The following is a 14,149-nucleotide window of genomic DNA, read 5'->3' as shown; positions in this document are numbered from 1 at the left end:
TTATTAAGCATTTACTATGTGTATTAAGTGCTGGGGTAAATACAAGATAATCAGGTCTCATCTGGGGCTCACAGTCTAAGTAGGAGGGAAAACAGGTTTTGAATTCCCAATTTGTAGGTGAGGGAACAGAGGTCATCTTTAGTCCCAAGGTCACCCAGCAGACAAGTGGCGGAGCTAGGATTAGAACCCAGGTCTTCAGACTCCCAAGCCTGTGCTCTTTTCACTAGGCAATGCTGCTTTTTACCCAGGACACTTTATTCCTCAGAATTTTCCTGGTCCTCTTTACAAAGAGGTGAGCTCAAAGTCCCAAGAGCTGATAGGTGACAGAGCAGTAACTGTGGGAATAGACTAGTGTTGCTGTGCTCTTGAACAAAAGAATCTGGAGAAGTCATGTTGATTTTTCATTCATTTCTATCTATCAAGGGCCACGGAATCTTAAGTTTCCTCCTGGGTAGCTCACAGGAATAGCAGAAGGGAACTTGGTTTAAGCTTTCAAGTCAGGCACTCGACCCTGAAATTAAACTTGAAACCATGTTCAAATGTGGCTCCGTTTACACTTGGCAGGGACAAAGGACAATGTCTATTTGCAGGGAAGAAAAAAAATGGTGTTCAGGAGCCACGCTCTAGGGTACGCGGAGAGAGAACTGAGTCTATTTCAGAGGAAGGAATTGGTGAGAAAAGAGCAGCGTGGTTCAGTGGAAAGAGCACAGGCTTTGGAGTCAGAGGTCATGGGTTCAAATCCCGGCTCCGCCACTTGTCAGCTGCGTGACTTTGGGCAAGTCACTTAACTTCTCTGTGCCTCAGTTACCTCATCTGTAAAATGGGGATTAAGACTGTGAGCCCCCCATGGGACAACCTGATCACCTTGTAACCTCCCCAGTGCTTAGAACAGCATTTATTAAATGCTTAATAAATGCCATTATTAAAAGAGCCTTCTAGGCAGGGCATAGGGAAAATGCACGATGCCCTAGCAATCTGCAATGTCAATAGACTCGTTGTTGAATACAGGTTGGTCAGAGCCAGCTTGAATGAATGTAGTGTGGTGGCCAGGCCAGGCTTGGGACAGACAGGTCCGCTACAAGGGGAAATAGCAAGTTTGTAGTAGGAGGGGGTAGAGGTCAGAGGTGAAATCAAAGCCAAACAATTGGGAAGTGACAACACGCATCAGCTCCCATTTCCAGGCCCTGCTCTAGTTCCGTCTCCGGATAACGGAATGGGCCTTGACCCCACCAGACATTAATATTTATTTGTATTAATGTCTGTCTCCCCCCTAGGTTGTAAGCTCATTGCCGACAGGGAATGCGTCTGTTTATTGTTGCATTGTACTCTCCCAAGCACTTGGTACAGTGCTCTGCACACAGTAAGTGCACAATGAATATGACTGACCTGACTGATTGACTCCGCCTCATCTTGCTAGAACAAAAGTAAAAATATCATCATCCAGCCAGGTAGACACACAGACCCATGAACAATCTGAAAGGGTAAACCTATACTGAAAAAAGGCTAGATGCAGATACATCCTTTCCCCCTGATATCGAGGAGCAGCATGGCCTAATGGAAATAATAATAATAATAATAATGATAATAATAATAATAATAATAATAATAGTCTTCTAGAATGTGAGCCCACTGTTGGGTAGGGACTGTCTCTATATGTTGCCAACTTGTACTTCCCAAGCTCTTAGTATAGTGCTCTGCACACAGTAAGTGCTCAATAAATGCGATTGAATGAATGAATGAATGAATAATGATAATAAGAATGATGGTGTTTGTTAAGTGCTTACTATGTGCCAAGCCCTGTTCTAAGCGCTCGGGTAGATACAAGGTGATCAGGTTGTCCCACGTGGGGCTCACAGTCTTAATCCCCATTTTACAGATGAGGGAACTGACGCACAGAGAAGTTAAATGACTCGCCCAAAGTCACACAGCTGACAAGTGGCGGAGCAGGGATTAGAACCCACGGCCTCTGACTCCCAAGCCCGGGCTCTTTTCACTAAGCCACGCTGCTTCTAGAAAGAGCAGGAAAGAGCAGGGCCTGGGAATCTGAGGACCTGGGTTCTCATCCTGGCTCTGCCAATTATTTGCTGTGTGACCATGGGCAAGTCAGTTAACTTCTCTGTGCTTCTGTTTCCTCAAATGTAAAATGGGGAGACACCATGATCACGTAGGTGGTTTTCTCAGGGTGAGGCTCAGCCATTGCACTCCGGCTGTGCTGACCCCTGCGATTTCCCCAAATGCGGGACACTCGACTGCATAATTTGCGGTAGTGGGGGACTGCGTTCGTTCTAAACTCACCTCCTCCAGGAGGCCTTCCCAGACGGAACCCCTCCCTTCCTCTCCCCCTCTTCCCCCTCCCCTTCCCCCCACCTCACCTCCTTCCCCCCTCCCACAGCACCTGTATATATGTATATATGTTTGTACGTATTTATTACTCTATTTATTGATTTATTTTATTTGTACATATTTATTCTATGTATTTTATTTTGTTAATATGTTTTGTTTTGTTCTCTGTCTCCCCCTTCTAGACTGTGAGCCCACTGTTGGGTAGGGACCGTCTCTATATGTTGCCAACTTGTACTTCTCAAGCGCTTAGTACAGTGCTCTGCACACAATAAGCACTCAATAAATACGATTGAACGAATGAATGAATGAATTAATCTTACTCCCTCCTACTTAGATGGTGAGCCCCATGTGGTACAGGCCTCTGTCCAACCTGATAAATTTATATCTACCCCAGAGCTTAAAACAGTGCCTGACACATAATTACGTAACAAATACCAGAAAACAAATACCAAGATCCCAAGGTGGAAGAGGGAATTTGTGGCCTCACTCTCTCCTCCTCTTGAGTAAGCGAGGGAGACCTGATCCTGCTAGAAGGGCAACTCCTTGAGGGCAGGAAGCACAACTACCAACTCTCCCAAGCATTTAGTATAGTGCTCTGTACACAGTAAGCGCTCAATAAATACCACTAATAGATTGATTGACTGATAGGGCACTGCTGAAGGAAGAGGGGCTTGAGGGACAACATTCGTAGTTTCCTGGAGCTATTTTAGGGAATACATTCTTTTGCATGCAGTGAGTTTCTGTGGGACCATCCTCTTTTGGATCAAATACCTCTGGCCTGGAGTGCCCTCCCTCCATACATCCGCCAAACTAACTCTCTTCCTCCCTTCAAAGCCCTACTGAGAGCTCACCTCCTTCAGGAGACCTTCCCAGACTGAGCCCCCCTTTTTCCTCTCCTCTTCCTTCCCCATCACCACCACCCCCATGCTACCCCCTTCCCCTCCCCACAGCACTTGTGTATATTTGCACATATTTACTACCCTATTTATTTTATTAATGATGTGTATATAGCTGTCATTCTACTTACTCTGATGGTATCGACACCTGTTTACTTGTTTTGTTTTGTTGTCTGTCTCCCCCTTCTAGACTGTGAGCCCATTGTTGGGTAGGGACCGTCTCTGTGTGTTGCCTATTTGTACTTACCAAGTGCTTTGTACAATGCTCTGCACACAGTAAGCACTCAATAAATACGATTGAATGAATGAATGAATGAATCGAATCAATCATTTTTTAAAATGGCATATGTTAAGTGCTTGCGATGTGCCAGGCACTGTACTAAACATTGCGGTAAATACAAGATAATCAGGTTGGACACAGTCCTTTTCCCACATGGGGCTCACAGTCTTAATCCCCATTTTGCAGATGAGTTGACTGAGGCCCAGAGAAGTGAAGTGACTTGCCCAAGATCACACAGCGGACTAGTGGTGGAGCTGGGATTAGAACCCAAGTCCTCTGACTCCCAGTTCATGTTTGCTTCTCAGATCTTAAAATGCTTAATCTTTCCTCTGAAAGTGGTTTGCTTTGTAATATCCTCCCTTGATAATACAAGTGGTCGGTGAAATGCTAGGTTATTTGTTAATTCATCACCCTCCCCTGGAACCATTTGCTCACATTCAGAAACAGTGTATTCCTAAATGCCTCCCCCAAAGAGATGTACCATTCCATGATTCCGGATTATTATTAGTATTATTATTAAGGGCAGTCAAGTCGTTTCCGATTCGTAGAGACTCCATGGATATACTTTTTCCAGAATGTCTTGTCCTCTGTCATAATCAGCAACCTTTCTAATGATTCTTCCTTTATCGTTGTTATGGTCTCTGTCCATCTTGCCGCTGGTCTGCCTCTTCCACATTTTCCCTGGACTTTTCCTAGCATTATTGTCTTCCCTACGTATTACTGTTCCCCTAATCCCAGTGGTGGGCTTCTCTTGGGAGAAATGGTTTGGCACAGTGGAGAGAGCATTAGCCTGGGAGTCGGAGGACCTGGGTTCTAATCCCAGCTCTGCCACTTGTCTGCTGTGTGACCTTGGGCAAGTCATTTCACTTCTCTTTGCTTCACTTTCCTCATCTGTAAAATGGAGATGAAATACTTTGTCACCCTTTCAGATGGTGAGTCCCCTGTGGGGCCGAGAAGACTTGATGCTCTGGTATCAACGCAGTACTTAGTACAGTGCTTGGCGTGTAGTAAGCACTTTACAAATATCCCAGTCACTCATTATTATTAGTCAGTTGGGAGGAGTGGCCTCTCTTCCTCCCTTCAAGGCCCTCCTGAGAGCTCACCTCCTCCAGGAGGCCTTCCCAGACTGAGCCCCTTCCTTCCTCTCCCCCTCGTCCCCCTCTCCATCCCCCCATCTTACCTCCTTCCCTTCCCCACAGCATCTGTATATATGTATATATGTTTGTACACATTTATTACTCTATTTATTTATTTATTTATTTATTTATTTTACTTGTACATATCTATTCTATTTATTTTATTTTGTTAGTATGTTTGGTTTTGTTCTCTGTCTCCCCATTTTAGACTGTGAGCCCACTGTTGGGTAGGGACTGTCTCTATATGTTGCCAATTTGTACTTCCCAAGCGCTTAGTACAGTGCTCTGCACATAGTAAGCACTCAATAAATGTGATTGATGATGGAGGACCCGGATTCTAGTCCCACCTGTGCTACTGGCCTGCTGTGTGACCGAGGGCAAGTCATTTATCCTCTCTATATCTCAGTTTCTTCATCTGTAAAATGGGGTTAGTAATATCTGCCTTTCCTTACCTTGCAGGGGTGTTGAAAGGACCAAAGTATAAGTACTGTGAGCTCACTTTGGGAATAAAAATGTGCTATCAAACCAGGGTATTATCTCTCCTGTGCAGAGTGGGCAGTTTCCAGATATGAGCCCTGCCTCAAACCATTCGTACACACAGTGGTAATAATTGTGGTATTTGTTAAGTGCTTACTGTGTGCCAGGAACTGTACTAAGCACTGGGGTGGGGGGGTGGGGGGGAATACAAACAAATCAGGTTGGACATAGTCCCCGTCCCACATTAGGCTCGCAGTCTTAATTTCCATTTTTACTGATGAGGTAACTGAGGCACAGAAGAGTGAAGTGACTTGCCCAGGGTCACACAGCAGACTAGTGGCAGAGCCGAGATTAGAACCCATGACCTTTGATTCCCAGGCCCATGCTCAATTCACTTGACCAAGCTATATTTTTGCCCCGCGCCCAAACACATGTCACATGCATCGCACGCACAACCCGTGCAAACGCATTATGGAAACCCACACACACATTCCCTCCCATCTCCGTGCAGCACACTCACTCTTGCCCTGATCCAGCCCACCTGTTTACTCATTTCTTGAGTAACGTCTGAAACCGCAAATGTAGCAGTTCCAAAACAGGAGACAGCCGTGGAAATTTAAACATAACACCCCCCAGGCCCGCACAGCAATCTGGTTGGAGGAACAGGGTTGGCAGCAAGGTAACAAGTCACTCAGATACATGAGGAGAATAATAATAATAATAATAATAATAATAATAATAATAATAATAATAGTAGTATTTGTTAAGTGCTTACTATGTGCAAAGCACTGTTCTAAGCACTGGGGGGATACAAGGTGATTAGGTTGTCCCACGTGGGGCTCACAGCCTTAATCCCCATTTTACAGATGAGGGAACTGAGGCACAGAGAAGTGAAGTGACTTGCCCAGAAAGTCACACAGCTGATAAGCAGCGGAGTCGGGATTAGAACCCACGACCTCTGACTCCAAAGCCTGGGCTCTTTCCACTGATGGTGGGGTCAGCATGCATTTCGGCGTGGTCCAGGGAAGGGCAGAGAGGGAACTAAAGCCATCCCTCCAGGGCCAGCAGCTCCTAGACAGGCTGTCATTTATATCCCAGTAGAAACATGGTTCAATGACAAGAAAACCCACAAAGCCATTGCATTGCATTAGGGAATAGTGTGGCCTAGTAGAAAAAATATACAGGCCTGGGAGTTAGAGAGCCTGGGTTCTAATCCTGGCTCCTCCGCTTACTTGCTGTGCGGCCTTGGGTAAGAGGAAGCAACAGGGCTTAGTGAATAGAGCATAGGCCCAGAAATCAGAAGGTCATGGGTTCTCATCCCGGCTCTGCCACTTGTTTGCTGTGTGGCCTTGGACAAGTCACTTCACTTCTCTGTGCCTCAGTTACCTCATCTGTAAAATGGGGATTAAGACTGTGAGCCCCATGCAGGGCAGGGACTGTGTCCAACACGATTTGCTTCTATCCACCCCAGCGCTCAACATATAGTGCTTAACACAGAGGCTGGCACATAGTAAGGGCTTAACAAAGACCAAAATATGCTTCTCTGTGACTCTGTTCCCTCATGTGCAAAATGGAGATTGGATACCTCTTCGCCCTCCTATTTAGACTGTGAACCCCATTAACTATCTCATATCTACTCCAGTGCTTTCTACAGTGCTTGGCACAGAGTGAGCACTCAACAGACACCAAAATTATCATTGCCTTCCCCTTTCCAAGTGAAGCATTTCTCTCAAATATACATTGCTGATGGTGAAATCCTGAACAAGAAAAAGACACATCCGAAGCAAGAGAACCAGCGTGGCTCAGTGGAAAGAGCACGGGCTTTGGAGTCAGAGGTTATGGGTTCAAATCCCGACTCCTCCAATTGTCAGCTGTGTGACTTTGGGTAAGTCACTTTGCTTCTCTGTGCCTCAGTTACCTCATCCGTAAAATGGGGATTAAGACTGTGAGCCCCACATGGGACAACCTGATTACCTTGTAACCTCCCCAGTGCTTAGAACAGTGCCTGGCACATAGTAAGCACTTAATAAATGCCATTATTATTATTATTAATGCACTGGCGAGGCATGAAACAAAAAGAGAGAAAATGAACAAAGAAAGAGGAGGATAAACGAAGAGGTCAAAAGCAAGGCAGAGAGAGAGGTATCAACCAGCCTGAGAAAGAGAGGGTCTCATCCAGGCTGGTAAACAAAAGGCCAGCTTCACAGCGGAGTGATCAATCTTTAAAAGCCATCAGCCCCCATTTAGTGGAAGGAGAGCATATAAACAGATGACTTCATTGCTTGGCCGGGGCTTGGCTTCTCCATTACCTCTCAGCTCAGTGAGGCTGATAATTCCCGGCTGCCCCATGTTCTTCTTGTTCCCTCTTGGTCCGGTGATGGACTGTGACTAGACGTGATCCAGAAAGAACCAAACTCTAAGGTCCCAGTGGTGGATCTGCTCCCAAGGGTGCAATTCCCTTTCAGGTCCCGGCGGCTTCGTCTCAGACCCCTTCGTTAAAGGAGTCGTCAAGAACCGAGAGGCAAGATAGATCGGTTCAGTAGCAATAGTTATTAAATGAAAGTGGGTCACGATAATGAATCGGGAGGGGATGGGGGAATGAGTTCTTCAGTTTCAACATTATCAACACCACTTCCACTCCTCTTCTTTACAGAACAGTCATTCGGTCGTATTTATTGAGTGCTTACTGTGTGTGGAGCATGTACTATGCGCTTGGGAGAGTACAGTGTAACAGTAAACAAACACATTCTCTGCCCACAATGAGCATACAGTCTAGAGGGAGCTTAGATACCTCTTCTCCTTTTTAGACTGTGAGCCCCACTGATTATCTCGTATCTACTCCAGCGCTTTCTACAGTGCTTGGCACAAGGTGAGCACTCAACACCAAAATTATTATTATTATTCCCTTCTCCTCACCCGGGGCCAATCAATCAACCAATGAGTGGTATTTATTGAGCACTCTCATGTGCCGAGCACTGCACTAAATGCTTGGCTAAATCTGCACTCCCCAGGAAGATTTCACAAGTGTTTCACCCGTGTCAGGAGCAACAGTAAATACCTTCCATTCAACATGCGGCAAAAACCTAGGCTGCTAGAATATGGATGAGAACATCACCAGCAATACCAAGAATTCATATTATTTGGGTAGGTGCCTACCAACTCTGTTATATTGCATTCTCCCAAGTGCTTAGTTCGGTGCTCTGCACACAGCAAGTGCTCAATAAATGCCACTGATTGATTGATTAGCTACAAATTTCCTGGCAGGGTGCAGATCATACTTCTCCTGTATTATTGTTCCACATTTCCTTCTAAGGCAAGCCATCCCCTTCACAGTTTATGAGAACAGAACCTTTCTTTCCCAGCCATCCAATTCCACCTTCCTGTCCCTCATCCCAAGGGCGCCTATTTTAGCAGCTCTCTAAATCCCGTTGGTTCTTCCCCACTTTAACACACTCTTTAAAAGCACCCCTGGTGTTTTTCTCCCCTTTTAATTCCCCTTTTTATGGTATTTGTTAAGCACTTACTATGTATCAAACACTGTTAATCAATCTCACATTGGGCTCACAGTCTAAGTAGGATGGAGAACTGTTATTGAATCCCCATTTCGCAGTTGAAGAAACTGAGGCACAGCCCAAGGGCACACAGCAGACAAGTGGCAGAACTCAGATTAGGTTCTTTGGCTCCCAGGCCTATCCATGCTTTATCCACAAGTGATGCAACTTTCTATGTAGCTCAGGTGAGAATTCCTAAAGTGGTTTTTATTGAGTGCTGACTGTGTGCAGAGCCCCGTACTAAGCGCTCAATAAAACTGAGAATTGTATTGCGATTTAGGATTGCCACTTCTGGTGCATTTCCCAGAACTGGAGTATACACACTCTACTGTACTCTCCTAAGCACTTAGTACAGTGCTCTGCACACATGAACTGCTCAGTAAATACCACTGATTTTAGTTTTAAAACCCTTACCTCCAATTTCTTCTCTCACCCAGAGCTCTCAATGATGCCCCACCTCAACTTGCTTTCTCTTCATGTAACTCCATTATTTCTTGTCTAAAAACCCTCCTCTCATTCACCTAACCCATTCCTGTACGAAACACATGTTGCTTTCCCAAACTTGTTAGGATTTCCTTCCTAAGCCAAACCATCAAGCCATCAGTCTCACATTTTCATCATCTTCCCCCCCGCAATCCATTAGAAGTCCCTCCATCGTGCAGAGCCCTGCACTATGTTTTGGGAGATTGCCCCTGTTCCTGCCCATTGATTCATTCAATCGTATTTATTGAGCGCTTACTGTGTGCAGAGCACTGTACTAAGCGCTTGGGAAGTACAAGTCAGCAACATATAGAGATGGTCCCTACCCAACAGTGGGCTCACAGTCTAGAAGGGGGAGACAGACAACAAAACAAAACATGTAGACAGGTGTCAAAATCGTCAGAAAAAATAGAATTATAGCTATATGCATAGCTGTAAGCTCCTTGTGGGCAGGGATTGTGTCTACCAACTCAGTTGCATCACACTCTCCCAAGTGATTAGTACAGCGATCCATCCAAACACAGTAAGCACCGAAATACCACTGATTGACTGATTGCTGAAGAGGAGACGGTGCTCTGCACACAATAAGCGCTCAGTAGATACAGTTCCCTCCGCCACCTCAGCCGAAGTCAACGGACCCCACCTGAGGCTTCTGGGTGCTGACAGTGCCTAGTATTTTGCAATTGTCCAGCCTAAAAATGATGGTATTTGTTAAGCGCTTACTATATGCAAAGCACTGTTCTAAGCGCTGGGGAGGTTACAAGGTGATCAGGTTGTCCCACGGGGGGCTCACAGTTTTAATCCCCATCTTACAGATGAGGGAACTGAGGCACAGATAAGTTAAGTGACTTGCCCAAAGTCACACAGCTGACAGTTGGCGAAGCTGGGATTTGAACCCATGAGCTCTGACTCCAAAGCCCGTGCCCTTTCCACGGAGCCACACTGCTTCTCATGAGAGATGTATGGTCACATTAGTCTTTGCTAGCACATTATTCAACCATTTCAGTCCCAAGAAGTTCTCTAGCCTCAGTTAACCAGATATTTCAGAAAAATGTGATTTTTCTGGGCTTGAAATGTGTGGTTAATTAAGGTCACTTAAATTTTCCAGATACCACTGGGAGATACTATGTAGGAGATTTCTGCTCTAGCCATCTTAATGGAGTGCAGAAGGACAGAAATTCTAAACTTTCCAACTCCTCTCCTGTCCTAAGAGAAGTAAATAGGGATTCCTTCCTCCAGTGGGAATGCTTAAGACCCCTCTTCAAGTGGAAGGGCCCTTCCATGTTTGTTGCCTAGTGTTGGTGAAGCCAAAGCCCGGCCTTTAATATCATCATGATTTGAGGAGAAACTGTGATATTTGGAGTGGAAATGCCATCACTTCAGATGGTTGGAATGAGATTGGAGAAAATCCCTGGAAAAATCATAGAATCCTTTGGTCTAGAAAGGCCTTCAGTGATTATTTTATTTTCCCCTGGGGCCTCTGGGCAGGTCTATAACAGTAAGGAGCCATTGAGTATTGGTCTCCTGGGAAGGGGTTGGAAAATCTCCATTTGGGATTTCCCGTTTTACCCTCTTCTTTTCCAACCGTTTTCTGCTAGGCATTCTGCGTGGCCCCTCCCTCTAGCTCACGCCACTTGCTGGGCTGAGAATTTCTGCAAGAAATGCTTGGAAATGTTTCAGTAAAAGCTACGGGTTTTTTTTTCCTGTCTAAATTTAGAGAGCAGCTATTATCCCTGCCGTACCTGCTTCCCACATTGGTAGTTGATTTGCATACTGAAAATACTGAGAGCAAAAAACCCACACTGAAGCAGAGAACTACACAGATGCCACGTACTGGGGTGGGTCGGGGTGGGTGAGAGAGAGAGAGAAAGAGAGAGAGGAAAAAGGAGAGGGAGAGAAGGGGAAGAGAGGGAGGGAGAGAGAAAGAGAATGGGTCTTTTTTTTGTATTTATTGAGTCCTTACTATGTGCAGAGCATTGTACTAAGTGCTTGGGAGAATACAGTGCAATAGATTTAATCATCACGTTCCCTTCTCATAACAAGCTTACAGTCTAAAGGGTCTTTTGAGCACTGCAAATAAAATGAAACTGGGTGGATTTCACAGAATCTTAGAAGTGGTAGTTCAGATGCCTTCCTTTCAAAGCTTTTCATTTGGGGTAGAGTGGTCACAAATTGTAATCACAGATGCAATAATTTTTTAAAAATAAGAAAATAATTGAATATAGCAAGAGATATATACCTGGGTTCTGAAGTGGCAGATAGGCAGATAGGGCGAAGGAGATAGAGGCTTAATTGGAGAATGCCCCTTGGAAAAGATAGCTCTTTAGAAACGCACTGAAGGTTGGGAGGGTTGTGGTTTGGCTGATTTGGGGAAAGGAATTTCATGCAGGAAGAAAGGAGAGTATAGTTGGAAGCCTAACTTGGGAGGAGTGAAGAGTGAGAGCTGGGCTGTGGTGGGATGAGAGAACAGTCTAGAGTCCTTTGGTGGAGAGCTTTAAATTCAAAGGTTAAGAGTTTCTGCTAAATGCATAGAGAAATGGGTAGCGGTTCTGAATCTCCCCACAGTTCTCTCACCTCACTTGCCTGCTCTCAGATGGATGAGCCAGCCTGATTCACACTACAGCCTTTGCTGCACAAAATGATTCTTCCATTGCTTGAAGCTGCTATAAATAGAACAAAAAAAATCAATACATTGGAGGCCAGACATAATGCAGTTTTAAAGCGTGCTCCTGAGATTTTCCCGCACTCACTGATTGCTCTCCTCTCTCTTAATCTCTGCTTTTAACTCATTCATTCTCTGTCCATCCTTTGCTCGATCACTCCATTTGTCTAAAGTAACTACATCAATCCATGCTTTATGGCGTAAAATGCACGGTATAAATTTGGGGCTGGAGGATTTTCTCTAGTAAAAGACCCAGCTGCCTAAAACTTGACAATCTAGACTCTAAGCTCATTGCTGGCTGGGAATGTGTCTACCAACTCTGTTATACTGAATTCATCCAAGGGCTTAGTACAGTGCTCACTCAGCACACAGTGAGTGCTCAAAAAATATAACTGATTGATTGATTAATTTATCTACTGTGACCAAACCATTCAGGTTGATGGAAGACCCCAGTTTTGCATTGGGTCATTTTGGGGTTTGAGTAAGGAGAAGCAGCGTGGCTCATTGGAAAGAGCACGGGCTTTGGAGTCAGAGGTCATGGGTTCAAATCCCGGCTCTGCCAATTTGTCAGCCGTGTGCCTTTGGGCAAGTCACTTAACTTCTCTGGGCCTCAGTTACCTCATCTGTAAAATGGGGATTAAGACTATGAGCCCCCTGTGGGGGCTCCCCAGCACTTAGAACAGTGCTTCGCACATAGTAAGCACTTAATAAATGCCATCGTTATTATTATTAGTATTACCAACTGTTGCACAGCCAACACCATGCCCCCAGAGCACAAGCATCCAGCTGCAGGCATAAATCCCGGTGCCCAGCCGCCCTCTCCAAATAACTGCAGGGTGAGGACAAAGCTAATCAGTGGAAGGTTTTTGTTACTGATGAAAAAACAAGTAACCAGTGATTTCTATTCATCTCTCAAGGAAGAGACAAGTCCTACCAAATGCTTTGGGGGTGTATGTGTGTATTTATTTCTGCTAAAAAAAAAAAGGCTGTGCATTTGTATTCCCGGAAAGTTCAGCCTGCAGGACTCTGGCAAGCTACCAGTGAGATGTCAGTGCCTTGGTATCGAGTTTGGGAATCAGCCACACACAAACACACACACATATATATACGCACACACATAGAGTCACCTACACACACACACACACACACACAGAGTCACCCAGTCAGATTTTCACAGGTGTGTGTGGTCCCCTACCTATTTCAGCATCCAGGATCAGGGAATAGAACAGGAGCCTTGCTATGTAAACAAAATGAGAGAAAAAATAAAAAAAATTAAAGAAAGCAGAGTCTGGGGACCAAGGGGGAGGATATTTAACTCCCCCTCACAGCCTGAAATTTCTGCCCAGGTATTGCTGATGCTACTTTGCTATAAAAGCAGATGCCAGTACATAGCCATCAAGCAATACTATTTCTTGAGTGCCTCTATGCACAACACTGGACTAAGCAATCAATCCAAGATATTTATTGAGCACTTACTGTGTGCAGAGCACTGTACTAAACACTAGGGAGAGTGTAATACAACAGAGTTGGTTGACACATTCCCTTCTCACAAAGAGCACTCTCCCTTCCTTCAAGGCACTAACAATTACAGCAGAAAATCGAATAAAAAATGACATAAGAGTGAGAGCATATGTCTGGGAGCATATGTCAGAGGATCTGGGTACTTATCCCAGCTCCACCATTTGTCTGCTGTGTGACCCTAGGCAAATCACTCCACTTTTCTGTGCCTCAGTTATCTCATCTTTAAAATGGGGATTAAATTGCTACTCCCTTTTACTTAAATTACGAGCCTCGTGTGGGAAAGGGACTGTGTCCAACTTAATTATCTTGAATCTACCCCAAAGCTTGGTAAGTACGGTGCTTGGCACATAGTAAGCACTTATCAAGTGTCATTAAAAAAAAAAAAAAAACTACACCAAAAGGGCTATTCGGGAACAAAGCTCAAAGACACTCATTAAAATGCATCAGGATTATTGAAACAAAAAAAACAGGAAAATCCTTCTGAAGTGACAAACAGGAAGGAAGATAATAGGAAGCCGCTAGTAAATCCGCCTGACTAACCCACTGCTTTTGGGGATTTTCCAGGCCCAGTTCTTTGTCCCCACTCCCTTTCTGTCCTGGGGATCCCCCCATCCCCCGAGGATCTGGGATTCCATCAGGCAGGCAGAAGGGAGAGGAGAACCCAGCTCCCTACAATCTGGGACAGCAGCTATTACTGAGGGACCTTGCTAGCCAATCTCCAGGGGATGCCAGAGACAGGGATCATACCACCAAAATTCACTGGTTTTCAACCAATTCCTAAATGCTACTGAAAAATGTACTGT

The 14,149-nt window shown here is 45.0% G+C and overlaps 1 non-coding gene across 1 annotated transcript; it reads left to right on the top strand.

Annotated features, from left to right (window-relative positions):
* Positions 1–2,134: 2,134 nt before the first annotated feature.
* Positions 2,135–2,295, top strand: LOC119930254. The gene has a single exon (XR_005451737.1). It is a non-coding gene; the product is annotated as a U1 spliceosomal RNA (small nuclear RNA).
* Positions 2,296–14,149: the final 11,854 nt, after the last annotated feature.

Source organism: Tachyglossus aculeatus, chromosome 6, assembly GCF_015852505.1.
Source record: "Tachyglossus aculeatus isolate mTacAcu1 chromosome 6, mTacAcu1.pri, whole genome shotgun sequence".
Classification (NCBI taxonomy): Eukaryota; Metazoa; Chordata; class Mammalia; order Monotremata; family Tachyglossidae; genus Tachyglossus; species Tachyglossus aculeatus.
The sequence above is the reverse complement of the archived record's forward strand: the minus strand, read 5'-3'. Positions and strand labels throughout refer to the sequence as shown.